This window comes from Sus scrofa, chromosome 17 (assembly GCF_054392235.1).
Source record: "Sus scrofa isolate SSC_HxYL_T2T_F1_AM1 chromosome 17, Sscrofa_HxYL_maternal_Yorkshire_Landrace_v2.0, whole genome shotgun sequence".
NCBI lineage: Eukaryota > Metazoa > Chordata > Mammalia > Artiodactyla > Suidae > Sus > Sus scrofa.
Genome location: NC_139399.1, coordinates 47,210,569 through 47,224,778, shown reverse-complemented (window position 1 = coordinate 47,224,778; position 14,210 = coordinate 47,210,569). Strand labels below are relative to the sequence as shown.

Below are 14,210 nucleotides of genomic sequence, written 5' to 3'. Positions count from 1 at the left end.
ATTCTGACGCTTACCTCACACAACATGCAAAATAAATTCAAGATGGAGGATCATAAATCTGTATGTGGAACTGAAAAAATACAAATTCTAGAAGAAAACATGGATAAATATCTTCATTCTTGAAGATTTCTGAAAAGGTATAAGAACTATAAATGATAAGAGAAAATAATGATAAATTAGACTTCATTAAATTTGAATTCTTCATTTAGGAGTATTTGAAGACAAGCCTCAGGGAGCTCCTGCTGTGGCTGAGTGGTAACAAACCTGGCTAGTAACCATGTGGATGCAGGTTCAATCCCTGGCCTGGCTCAGTGAGTTAAGGATCTGGGGTTGCTGTGAGCTGTGGTGTAAGTTGAATACAGTGGGTTCAGATCTGGCGTTGCTGTGGCTGTGGGGTAGGCTGGCAGCTACAGCTCCAATTCAACCCCTAGTCTGGGAACCTCCATATGCTGCAGGTGCAACCCTAAAAAGACTGAAAAAAAAAAAAGACAAGCCTCAGACTGGGAGAATGTATATTTTAATACATCTATCCAAGTAAGGGCTCATATCCTGAACATGCAAAGAGCTCCAATGAATCTATAAGGAAAGGACAAGACAGCCCAAGTTTTAAAATGCCCATGAGGACAGGTTAATGATGAGACAAGAAGGGCCCCTGACCTGCTCACACCTCAAAGGCTCAGCCACCATCCCCCTTCCCTGAGCAGAAGGGCCCCCCTGGACTGGACAACACAGGATGTGAGCTGCATCTCAGCTTCCACTGCCCCTCAGAGAGGGGAGATGGATCTAAATTATGGCCTAAGACAGGCTCTAGAGGAAGAAGCAGCCCAGGCCTGAGATAAACCACAGTGGTGGATTTCAAATTCTCATCAGGATAGGGGGGATGTGATATTTCTCAGGTAAGCGCATATTTCCTGAGGGAGAGGTTTGGCCTCGAGAAACTGCCCTTGGTTAGCAGCTGCCCTAACCAGTCACTGCAGGCACAGATCATCAAGGTAGAAAGATGGAGAAACACCCTAGGGAACCAAGTATGGGCAATGTAGGTTTCCTTGTTGCCATTACAAATTGTCTCCACCCACCAATGCTAACTGGTCCAAGATATTTGATGCAACCTGGGGGCTCAGGTATGAGGAAACCCCAGCAGGCAGCCCAGAGGAGGTCCCCAGGAATTCTATTTTTTTTGTTGTTGTTGTTGTCTTTTGTCTTTTTAGGGCTACACCCATGACATATGGAGGTTCCCAGGCTAGGGGTCTGATCAGAGCTGTTGCTGCAGCCTATACCAGAGCAACAGCAACGCCAGATCTGAGCCACATCTGTGACCTACACCACAGCTCACGGCAACACCAGATCCTTAACCCACTGAGCAAGGACAGGGACTGAACCCACAATATCATGGTTCCTAGTTGGATTCGTTTCCAAGGCACCACAACGGGAACTCCTCTATTTTTGTAACCTCAGTTTTCATGATAAGATGAGAAGCTGAGGCACAGAGGGATTTAATGTGACCTGCCCAAAATCAACAAGCAAGTCAATGGTAGAGCTAAGATTCTAATCTAGGCAGACTGACTCCAGAATGTTCTGTGGGAAGAGCTATGTGATTGCTGGGTTGCAGAAGTCACATTTTGAAAGACTCTATTCCACAGCAATGCTAAAATAGAAATAAAGGAAAGTGGACAATTAGTGGAATATTTCTCGAATTTTTGGCTGTAGACTTTCAGGACTAGAAGGGACCTTGGAGGTCTGTTTGCTCAAAATCATTGTTTGCTGCTGTGCACACAAATCTGAGAGGATTTCCTGACATGCCCCAACAGCACCAACAAATCTTCAAACAGTTGACTAGAAGCAGATATGGAACCACAATCTTTTTTGTGCAATGTGAAAATTCAAAGAGCTCAGTAAACTGAAAGTTCTTTTACAGATAATTGGTGGTTGACTCATTTGCAGGCAAAAAACTGACCTCAACTGATGTGAGGCCTTTTTATACCAATTAGTATGAATATTTACATATTTTGCTGCAGAAATATCAATTAGTTTCATTAGAGGTGTTGCCACAGACATAGTGGTGTCCCAGAGCTGATCCATACTGGCTCATGGGAGCTGCTTGCTTAAATATTCAAGAATTCTGTAAGCCATTCAGTTGGTAGCTTGAAATTGGCTGTGGCTGGAGTATTTACACTGAGGAAATCAGAAAATGCTACAAATCAGGCTATTTTTACCTCCAAGAGCCAGTACAAGTGCACCACTGCCCTACACTCTGCTGGAGGTGTTATATAATGTGGAATACGCACCACTTTTACTCTTCCAGTGTATTCCAATTAATTCCAAGTTCAAAAAAAAAAAAAAAAGAGGACAACAGATCTGAACGTGCATCAAATAGGGTATCAAAATAGCCAATAAACATAAAAGGCGTTCTACAGCATTAATCATCAGGAAACCACAAATTAAAGCCACAATGAAATACCCAACCAGAGTGGCAAAAATTAAAACTATACAATGCCAAGTTCTGGTGAGGATGTAGAGCACTTGGAACTCTCATATATGGCTCATGGGACAGTACATTGGCACAACCACTTTGGAAAACCGTTTGGCTTATCTACTAAAACCAAACATCCATATACTCTATCACCCAATACTCCTGGGTATTTATTCAATAAAAATAAGTGCTTATGTTTACCAAAAGTAATATGCAAGAATGTTCATAGCAGCTTCATTCATAATGGCACCAAACTGGAAGCAACTCAAATGTTCATCATCAGGACAATGGATAAATAAATTGTGGTATATTCGTAAACTGGAACACTACACAAATTGTTACCACATACAGTAGCATGAATGAATCACATCCGATATTACATCAAGATAAGGAATCCTGTGTTAAACCATTTGCATAAATATTCACAACTAATCAATGATGGTAGAAGTTAGAATAGTGGTTCCCTCTAAAGCCTTGTGGGCTTTGCTTTTTTGTAGGAAACTGTTCAATTTTCTGAAGTATCGAAAAATATGAAAAGAAATTCTGTGATGCTCCCAGAAGCAAAACTAAATCTTCCCTGGAAGAAAAACCCCTCATTCTAGCCTTCAGTGAATCCCCGCAGATACAGGTCAAACTGACAACTGAAAAGATTCAAAGCATTCAAGAAAAACACGCTACCCTGAGCAAGACAGAAGAAGCCACACACGACAGAAGCAGATCCCCAAAGACTTCAAATATTTGTATTACAGGGTTGAATACAAAATAAATACACTTCATGTGCTTAGAGAAGTAATAGAGCCAGTTGAAAATATGAGTAAGGAGCAAGAGACTCTCCCAAAAGGACAAGCAGATTTGAAAGAGAACCGAGTCAGACTTCCAGAAATGAAAACTATAATATTGGTATGTGAAAACCCATGGGGGGGGTGGTTTAAACAGCAGATCAGCCTCATATGAAGAGAAAAAAATATGACTTGGAATCTGAAGAAATTATCCAGAACATAGGAGAGAGAGGAGACAGAGAGAAGTAAAAAATGAGATTTGGAGGCTAGCCCTAGAAGGTCTAACAAATGTCTACTTAGAGCTGCAAGAAGAGAAGATAAAGAGAAGAGTAGGAAGGGAGTATTCAGAGAAGTCTAGACCTGATGAAAGACATGAGTCCTCAGATCCAGGAGTTACAATAATCAAGGACCTAACATAAACAAATAGCCTGCATGTACCATGACCCAAGGCAGACCACCAAAGACCACCAGGCATGCAGCACAGGACCCAGAACCCAAACCCTCTGGCTGACCCCTGAGGGGACTATTGATCACTTAGAGGCTTGTGAGGAAATCTATTTGGACTCTTAAACCCAAAGTGGGAAGTGTGCCCCATAACTGGGCCCTCACCTTATGGGACATGGGAATTACTCAGTTCACTCTCTCCAGGGTCACTTACTACCAAGCTGTTTCCATGGCAGCCACACATTCTGGAACTCACAGAAACCTGGGTGGGGCTCAGCCTCCCCACTGGTCTCCCTTCTTCCAGACACTTCCTCTCCTATCCATTCTTATGCAGGAGCCAGAGATCTAATCAAAAGACAACTCTGACCTTCACACTCCTCTGCCCAAACTTCTTCCATGCCCCCAACCCTCTCCTTCACTGGCACTTGGGGCTGGGGCCCTTGGTATCCAGCCTAGTGATAACAGGAGACTCTTTCCCTCTATTCCTGCCTACCCATCCTACTCTATGTTTCCTCAACACCCTGGGTTTTTGAAAATCTCTGACTAATGTGCTATTCCCTCCTCCTGGCAGGCCCTTCTCCCTCTTGAGTATCTTGAAAATTTAAGCTCATCCTTTAAGATGTTGTTTAAATGTCCTACACTCACAAGACCCCCCCCCCCAATCGCTTCCTATCCCACCACCAGTGGTCTTTTGCTCTTTGATGCTTCTCCAACTTTACATAGACTTATATTTTAATAAGTCATGGTATTTTTCATATTATACTGTAATGATCTGTTTACATGTCTGTCTCATTGCACTTGCCATAGACTGTGAGGATATTGAGGTCAGGGACCAGGTCTTGCCATGTCTGTGCCACTAGGGATCAGCCCATCACAGAGAGGTGGGTCCCATCCCTCACAGAAGGCAGGAAAGTCAGCGTGAAAGGTGAAACATAAACAGTTAAAATTGCCCTATGAGATCCAACCAATCGCCTCTGAAATGTGGCATTTGTGGTTTTGCTTTCACCAACCCACTTAGTAACATGTTTCTGTATAATCATCTGGAAAGTCATGTGGTTCAGCCATCCTCCCTCGGGGGCACACACCCACAGAGGGGAATGGCAGGTAGAGTCAATTGTGCTTTTAAAATTAGTTTTTCCTCTCTCTGTGTTTTGCTAAGGATATGGTTGAATTTACATAAGTTAAATGTGCATATGATCCAACTGTACTGTTGAATAAATGAGAGGACAGTGAGATAGAAGAGTGGGTGGATAAATGGATAAAAAGATGGATGGAGGGATGGAGGGATGGATGGATGTGTGAGCGGGCAGCTGGACCAATGGAGCAGTAGTAGACAAACAAATAAAATAATTTTTGTTTCAATGCCAGGTTATCTCCAGCCCTGCTGTTAGACCTCAGAAGTCAACCTCAATCCAAGCTACTTGTTCTCTGACCCACTCAGACTACCCTCCCCCTGAGTCTGCTATTCACAATGCTCACTCTATCTCCACTCAGAGAAGGCACTCACTCAAACTGGTCTAATAGTTTTGACAGCCAACACCCCCCTACTGACTTCAGTAGCAAATTATGTGATGGAATGGCCACAACAACATCTCTAATTTCACATGCTCTCCCATTGAGAGGTAAGGTCTTTGTTCCTTTCCTCTGAAACTGGGCGGGCTTATGATTATTGCAGAAGTGATGCAAGGCTACGTGATTTCCAAGGTTAGGTCATAAAAGGCACTACAATTTTCACATGGCCCTTCTGGGATGCTTGTTCTTAGAACCTAGCCACCATGCTGTGAGAAAGCCCAATCCAATCCAGGGAGAGGTGGCATGAAAAGGCCATGTGTAGTTGCTCTGACAGACCCACTGAGGTCCCAACTGACAGCCAGCACCAATGGCCAGATGTGGGAGGGAATGTACTCCAGAGGATTCCAGCCTCCACTGCCTAGTCACCCTCAGCTATTGAGTCTTCCCAGGGGAGGCCCCAGACATCATGAAGCACACACCCCCATGGTGTCCTGTTCATATTCTTTACTGACAGAGCCTGTGTGTGTGATAAAATGGTTGGTTTGTGCCTCTAAATTTTCGGGTGATTTGTACTGCAGTAATAGTAGCTGGAACATCCTCCCCCATCCAGCCAGGCCCTGCCCTGACTACCCTTAGGGAGGTGAGGGGGAGGTCTGAGCCCTGTGCTGGCCTAAATCCTGTGTCAGTCCCAATTGAGGCCCAGTGGGCGCAGGGAGCAGGCCTCCACCAAGCTCTCCTTCCCTGACTCTTCAGGGTGGAATGAGGTCAGCTTCCAGTTGTCCTGGATTCCCTACAGACAGGGGTCAAGGCCAGGCCGGGGCCCCTGTTGATGAGATGGGGCTTCTGAGCAGGAGCTCAACTCCAGCAAAAGCGTGTTCTGACTCCATCTGAGACTGGCCTGGTTTGCTTCCAGATTTTGTTCTTTTTAAAACTGGTTCACTCAGTGGGTATTTAAGACAAAAACCACAGTCTGATTCGAGGGGAAAAAATAGTATTGGGGTCTAGGAATTCGACAGATCTAGGTTGAATCCCAGCTCTGCCACTTACCAGCCGTGTGGTCTTATAAGTGACATCACCTTTCTGGGCCTCTTCTGTGTAGTGGGGATAAGAATAGTTATCTCTTCATGGGTTTGTTGTGAGAAGAAAAGAGATGAACTTTGGAAGGCTCCCTACTCAGTGCCTGGCACACAGTAGGAGCTCAATAAATGTCAGCTCACTTTCCTCACTTCTGAGTGCAGTATATCTCTCTTCCAGCCACAAGGCCTAATACAGTGCCTGTATACACTACACATGCAATAAATGTATCTTAAATCAATGGATGAATTTCTCAAAGTCCTCTCAAGTCTTCTCGGCTCCTCTCCAACTTCAATCCACACGTTGACACATCTCTTCCCCAACTGACACTGACGTCCCAGGGGCAAGGATACTCACTCTTATTCACCTTTTTTATCCTTCTGTACCCCCAGCATACATTAGGTGCTTAACTGGCGATTACTGAAACAAAACAAGTGATTCTGGTTCGGCACAGAGTCCTTTAGGATCTGCATCAGGTTCCTGATGAAGGTTGGAGGTGAAGCTGCCACAATACAGAGCTCTCTGCTACCCGGGTTTCCATCAGCTTCTCTTTACCAGAACCATCTGCTGACCAGCACTATCCCCTCCCCTCCCAGAGCCACAGGCCCCCATATTTTTGTCATCACAGCCCACGTGATGGATACACTCCCAAGAGTATCCACAGGCTTTTGACATCTCTCAAGAATTCTTAAGGTCAGGAAAGCACACGTGATTTTGGATAGTGTCTTAGGCTGGGTTCCCCTGGATGAGGACTGGAGTCACAATGAGGGGAATGAGCCAAAAAAGAGAGTGACATCAAGAATGGAGCTAACTGAGTTACCACTGCAAACGACTGTCCCGCTGAGGGGCGAGGAAGTCTTTCTCCACCACCCCCAACCCCTTTGGTGGGAGATAGCTCCTGGGGCCCTAAGCCCCTGGCCCTTTGGGCTGAATGTGCTCCCACAGCAGAGAACACCCTGGGGCAGAGAAGCGCAGAGGTCATCGGCAGGCACCCCGCACACGGGAAAGGGAGTGGGACACACACAAGCCCCTGCCTCAGCGCCAAGAATGACTGTTTGTTTTGTTTTGTTTTGTTTTGTCTTTGTTTTTTTAGGGCTGCACCCATGGCATATGGAGGTTTCCAGGCTAGGGGTCAAATCAGAGCCCTAGCAACTCTGGATCTGAGCCGCATCTGCAACTTACACCACAGCTCACGGAAACACCAGATCCTTAACCCACTGAGTGAGTGAGGCCAGGGATGGAACCTGCATCCTTCATGGATACTGGTTGGGTTCATTAACCACTGAGCCACAACAGGAATTCCCCATGAATGGCTGTTAACAGCCATCAGTTACTCATAGCCTGAAATACAGGTGAGGGGCTGCAGGTTCTGCAAGGTCCAGGTAACTCCCCCACTCAAGGATGAAAGTGAACAGGGGTTCACAGCTATCTCTGTAACTTTGAATCCACTCAAATTGACCATACTTAAAGGAGATCATTTGGAGAATCTAGGACTTTTAACAGTTATTGTGTAACAAACCTCAGATCCCAAAGGAGAGGCTGGAAGGCACTGCCCCACAGGACAGAGATAACAATGATCCTCAAATGCCCTCAGAATCGCCCAGATCCCGTCCACTTTAAGTGGGCTGCAGGCTCCAGCCCCCTGGTTTCTCCGCAAGTTCTAAGTCCCCCACATGACAAGAGGAAGGGGCTCCTCCAGGGCCCCCAAGCTGGGGCTTGGTGGGTAGCCCAGAGGTCTCCAAGGCTGTCCCCAGATGACTCCTTCAACCTGCTTCCTTATCTCTCAGCAGCCACCTGTGGACCGAGGCTCCCTGCATTTTTCTAGGCTTTTCCTGAATGCATTTCAGGAAGAACCAACTCTGAATAGCAAACTTGGGATAAGACAGTGATCAGAACAAAGATAACAACAAAAATAGTAATACTTGTCTCCATGAATCCTTTTTAAAGCCCAGAAGAACATAGAGAAAATAATAGCTAACATTTATTTCGCATTTTTCAGATAAATGCTGTCTCAGATAAAATAATTTACTGACCACTAACAAGTGACAACTGCTGGCATCACAGAGACGAATAAGGTGAACATAGTCCCTGGCCTCATGGAGCCTACACTCTAGTGAGAAAGACCGATAAGAAACAGACAAATCGTGATGATAAGTAGTAGCATCTGATGAGCACTTGTTAAATGCCAAACACTGTGCTCAATTCTTAACATGGATTGTTTCATTCAATCCTTACAACAATACTACTTCGAAGTGATAATGTTTTGTCTTCAATATACAGATGAAGAATCTGAGGAATAGAGAAGGTAAGCAATATGCCTGAGGCCACGCAGCCGGCAAGAGGCACATCTGGGAATGCTGAACCTAAGATTTTCTGATCCCAAAACCCATGTTCTCAACCAGGCTATCTCACTCATTTGTTCCCTGCATCTCAGTTTCTCATCTGTAAAGTAGGAATAAATGATAGTAGCCTCCTCATGGCATTGTTGTGATTAACCAAGATTGTGATGGGAATACGCTGTAAATGGCCCAGTGGGAGCTGCTGGTTTTCTTATCTCTGGCTGAGGCCTGAGGCTCTGGCCTCTGATGCCTGCCCCTTGCCCCTGATGGCTGTCTGTGCATGGCCCTATCCACAGCCACCAGGCAGGGCTCTTGATTCACAGAGAAATCGCTGTTTCCCTCACCAGTCCCCTAATGACACCGTGGCTCCATGGCTGATTTAATTATAGATTAATCAGGAGAGCCAGGGTGAGAGCTCTCTTCTTTTCTCCCACAAGCTGGAACGTGAGCCTTGAGTGCACACATGCATCTGAGGGACAGAAGTGAGCCCCCTCCAGCCCCCTGCCTCAGGGGAGAACTGAAATAAGTCAGGACCCCTCTGCCTGGGGCTCATGGTTCTCCCAGCCTCCATCTGTCCAGCACTGCCCAGGTCAAGTTCCCATCACCAGGCCTTTGCTGTCCCTTAGACACCACATGTCCTTATTCTAACCTATCTCTTTATAGCCACATTTTCAAGATTCTGCCAAAACTCTGCCTTCTACAAGAAGTCTCCCCTGATGTCGCACATGGGGTGACTTCTTCCATTCCTCTTCTGAATTCCACAGAAGTTGACCTGGCTTCATGTGAAGTCCCTGACTATTCCTTATCCTGAGCTCACCTCCCGCATGGGATGAGAGCCCCCTGAGGACAAATGTGTCCCCAGCACCCAGCAGGGACTGGCATCATTAAACTGACAGAATGAATAGCGATGACAGTAAAGCTACAGGGGAATTCCCATGGGCCTGAAAAATCTGGAGGCAAGAGCCCAGTCTCCTTCCAGAGCCCCAGTCTCCTGAGAACGTGCTGGGCCCTGGAAGGGCTCACACATCCAGATGACCCCTGTGGCCTTTCCTCAGAGGCTGGATGGCTTCTTTGGGCTTCTCTTGCCCTCCTGGAGACTGGCCTCCTGATTTCCACTCAAGGGGAGCTAGTACCAGGAGTCAGGCATAGGCTGGGAGAGATACCACATGCCCTGCATCCTACGCCCGCCAGAACAGACCTATGCGCTACCTGCGGCTGCCTTATTTCTCCCTGGTGGACCAGACCAGATGAACCACTGCTCGGCCGTGACCATAATGATGCTGGTGGAATGTGCTGATCACTTACACCGGCTCCTACCCCATCCCACCCCATGCCTGTGATCATTGACCTGTATTATGTCCTTCAACCCTTCCAGTGACTCAGAGCAATGCCATTATTGGCCCCTTTTTCAGATGAATAAATTGAGAGGTGCATTGACTTCATTAGAAATGGCAGAGAAAGGAGTTCCTTTTGTGGCGCAGCAGAAATGAATCTGACTAGTATCCATGAGGATGCGGGTTCGATCCCTGGCCTTGTTCAGCAAGTTAAGGATCTGGTGTTGCCGTGAGCTGTGGTGTAGGTCACAGATGCAGCTCGGATCTGGCATTGCTGTGGCTGTGGTGTAGGCCGGTGGCTACAGCTCCAATTCGACCCCTAAGCCTGGGATCCTCCATAGGCCAAGGGTGCAGCCCTTAAAAGAAAAAAAAAAAAAAAAAAGATAAAGAAATGGCAGAGAAAGTCTTAAAGACAGTTTGACTCCAGAGCCTGCACCCAGCAACTCCCCACACAGGCTGTACCCTAGGCCACCTACCTGGCTCCAGCCGTGGCCCTTGACCCCTGACCCTAGGTCATCCTTGCTGCAGATGGGATCCATGGCCCCAGGCCGCTGCTCCTGCGCACCTGGCATCCTCTCGGGTGGCATGAATGAACCAGCTCATGAATATGCAGGCATGCCTGCGCTGCGCACACAGCGCTCTCAGCTAAATCTGATCACAATGAGGGATAAATTAAGCGCCAGGATAAATGCATTAAAAATCACGGTCGGAGGAACATGCTGTTCAGGGAGGGGTCTGGAAAGTGGGGAGAGGAGCAGTGGGGGAAGCTCTGCCAGGCGCTGCCAGCCGCTCCCAAACAGCCCCAAATGAAGTTCCCTTCCGTGGGGGAGGACCCTCCCCCATCTCCACCCCCCCCCCGGTTCCTATGGAAACGCAGAGCAGAATTTAGGAGGGAAAATGCCTGGTGATTCGCGATATGGGGAGGGCCCAGGAATAGCAGCTGGGGCTGGGGCTAGGAACAGGTGTCAACAAGGACTTCTTCCTCACATGGGGTGAAGGAGAGGGTCTGGTCCAGCCCAGAAGCGCCCCCCCAAGCTCCTAGCAGCATCCAGAGAGGGGGTGTGGATAGAGAACCACATTTGACCAGACACAGGGTCTAATACTAGTGGTGTGTCTTTGGGTAATAACATACCAATAATAGCAGCTGGACAGCCCCACAGTATTGGTGGCCCCACAGATGGGAGGAAGGCACTCGACGTCCCTCTTTTATGGGTGGGGGAGGGTGAAGCTCAGAGGTGTGGAGTGACTTGTCCAGTTTCACGCAGGTAGGACTGGACCAGGCAGCTTGAGTTGGCATCACTCCATTATAATCTCTTCTCAGGGCAAATCTTGTTCATCTAGTCACCCAGTTACTACTCTGTTGCAAGCACTTCTGCTAGGCACTGGAAATGCAAGGGAGGGAGACAGACAAAGCTGCCGCCTTCAGGGAGCATGAAGTATTGACTGGAGATGGGTGGCTTGGCCCAGGCAAGGAGAAGATTCCAGGGCTCAGGCCAGAGGAAGAAAGCTTTTGGGAAGCCAAGGATGGACTTGAGGGGTTCACAGAGCTCAGATGATATAAAGCCTGAATAGTGTTTGGTTGGCTCTATGTGACAAGCACGGACTCTAAATCCAGCTCTGCTGCCTGCTGGCTGTGAGATCTTGGGCCAGTTCCTTAAGCTCTCTGTATCTGACTTTCTCCATCTGTAAAATGGGGATGATAATGGCAGCCACATTTTGTGACTAATGAGGTAGTACATTTAAATACTTAGGACAATGCCAGGCGTGTATTGAGTGCTCTTAAAAGTCACCCATTGATATTTTTATTATTAGACCATTCAGGCAAGAGCTCTGCTCTCCCTATGTCCCAACCCCAAGATGAAGGGCCAAGGGCGTGCGCTTTTTTTTTTTTTTGGCTTTTTAGGGCCGTACCCGCAGCATATGGACGTTCCCAGGCCAGGGGTTGAATCCGAGCTGCAGCTGCCAGCCTACACTACAGCCATAGCAACACCAGATCCCAGCCGCGTCTGCAACCTACACCACACCTCACAACAATGCTGGATCCTTAACCCGCTGAGCGAGGCCGGGGATCAAACCTGTGCCTTCATGGATACTAGTCCGGCTGTTACAATTGAGCCACAAAAGGAACTTCCCCAAGGGTGTGCTTCTTTCTCCAAAAACACCTCCAACTTCAGTCTCCCAGAAGCTGTTCCCCTGGTGGAGGAGGGTGGCTGAGAGGCTTGCAGGTCATTGCCCACCCTGCCTCCCACAGCCAAGCTTGGGCACGGATGGGTGCTTGTGAGGGAAGCACACCACTGCTCACCCACCACTCCCAGCAGCCCCAGCTCAGAGTGGGTGAAGGAGAGAAAGAGTCCACTGAGAGGTGGACCCCACCTGAATCAAGTGACTAAAGGGACCTAGCTGGGGAAGGGGCACTGAGCAGAGTAACTGCTCAAAGAAATGTCTCCCTGGCCAGTGCCCACGATGTCCCAGGACATCGCTGGACTTCCACGCTTCACTGCATTCTCACTGGGCAGCTCAAATGTCCTGACTCATTGCACAGGGATTGGTTCCATTGTACTCTAGCGAAATACTCAAAATAAACATAGGCATACAATGAGGAGTGAGAGTTAAATGAAACAAATGCCTGAGCCCAACTCAAGATCCTCATCTCTAGCTGGTGGCCAGATCTGCTTTGCTTCCTCATCGCCACACACTTTGAGTTGACATCATCCCTGAACCCTGCCTGCCCAGGGTGTGAGCTTTGGGATCAGGAATGTGAGGGTACGTGGAAAACCACAAAGGGCAGTATAATCCAGAGGGATGACTTGGAGCTGCCTAAAACCCCAATCTCCCAGTTTAAAGGTCTGATGCAGCTGCTTCTGAGCTAACCATTGGGAAGGTCTCAGGTTTGGGGTGGGGGTGGGGGGTTGGCCACACCCACAGCACATGGAAGTTCTTGGGGGTGGACTCTGAGTGCAGCTGTGACTTACACCACAAATGTGGCAATGATCTTTAACCCACTGTACTGGGTTGGGGATTGAATCACTGCAGAGACAACACTGGATCCTTAACCCTCTGCACCCAGTGGGAACTCCAGGAAGGTCTTTGTCTAGATCCTTGTGCTGGTCAATAAAGAGGTCTGGGTGGCAGGCCTCCTCTCATGGGTGGCTGCCTCTCTTCTCCTAGTCCCCGTCGCCTCCCCCTCCTTCCTCCACCCCCAGCTCTCTCTCTCTCTCTCCTTCTGGTTGGCTCTAAGCTTGTTTCTTTCTCAGATGGCTCTTTGCTCCCCCAGTCTGAACAGAGTGAGACCCCAGAGAACAGAGCAGTGGCCATGATGGATGGAGGGGCACTGGATAAGGAGAGACAGTCCTGGGGAGACCTGGCCGTGAGCACCCAGGAAGCTCTGGGCAGAGCCCCTTTCTACTCTCTCAGCTTGTCCTACCCCTTGTCCAGTGCTGGCTCCTGGCCCTTCTCGCTCTGAGCTCCTCAGCTATGCAATGCCACCTCCCCTCTGCATTGGTGCTCCCATTCTCTCTTCCACCCAAGCTGACCTCCAGCCTCTGGTGGAGCTCAGCCCCCTTCACACACCCCTCAGGCCTGCAGCCAGGGCCCCCACGCCCTGCAAGGCCAGCCCTATAGTATCTAAGCACCAACTGTCAACTGGCAGGATCCAGGCTGCATCATTCCTCTCCTCAGAACAATGGTGACATGTCACACTTGCTCTCCATAGTCCCAGGTGAGTGGGGAGCTGCAGGCAGAGAGAGGGCACATGACCTGCCCAGGATATTCAGGAAGAGGGCAGTGGAGAGCCAGTAGCAACTAGCTTGTGAGCTGGGCTCCCATGAGCCTAGTTTTGAGCCTCCCTTCCTGGAAGCACAGATGAGCCTATGAGGCCCCTATGCAAGCAATCAGCCTGGAGAGCAGGAGATACAGAACAAGCTCCCTGCCTGGTTCTACACATTGTAGCCACCAGCAGAACTTGGTGGAGGCTTTCTACCGGCTGGATGTTTGGCGTTATGGTGAGAAATGAAGCAATCTCAAGGACACCAAGCCCGTGACCCAGCCAGTCCACTACTATGGAGCCTAAGAATGGATGTGGTTGAGAAGCAAAGATGCTTCTTCTCTAAGTATGTTCACTACAGAATGTTTGTGAAAAATTAGAAATCCGTTCCCCAGCAATAGGAGGGTGGCTATGCCCAGGTATATATACATACAATGGAATATTATGTAGCTGATAAAAGTGATGCAGTAAATGTAAATCTACAGACATGAAAAA

The 14,210-nt window shown here is 48.2% G+C and overlaps 2 protein-coding genes across 13 annotated transcripts in view; both read right to left on the bottom strand.

Moving 5' to 3' along the window:
- The window catches only part of AAR2 (AAR2 splicing factor), a 70,489-nt gene that overhangs the window by 20,587 nt on the left and 35,692 nt on the right, over positions 1 to 14,210 (bottom strand). The gene's annotated exons all lie outside the window — the stretch shown is intronic.
- Positions 1 to 14,210, bottom strand: part of DLGAP4 (DLG associated protein 4) — a 251,556-nt gene that overhangs the window by 227,776 nt on the left and 9,570 nt on the right. For 3 of the 12 annotated variants that reach the window (XR_014832271.1, XM_085003837.1, XM_085003835.1), the window contains exon 1: positions 10,429 to 10,614. The exons of 1 other annotated variant lie outside the window; for it this stretch is intronic. The gene's annotated coding sequence lies outside the window, so the exon portion shown is untranslated. Of the gene's footprint in view, positions 1 to 10,428; positions 10,795 to 14,210 lie in introns of those variants that run through there. 8 more of the 12 variants (XR_014832265.1, XM_085003828.1, XR_014832270.1 and 5 more) reach the window with 7 other exon arrangements.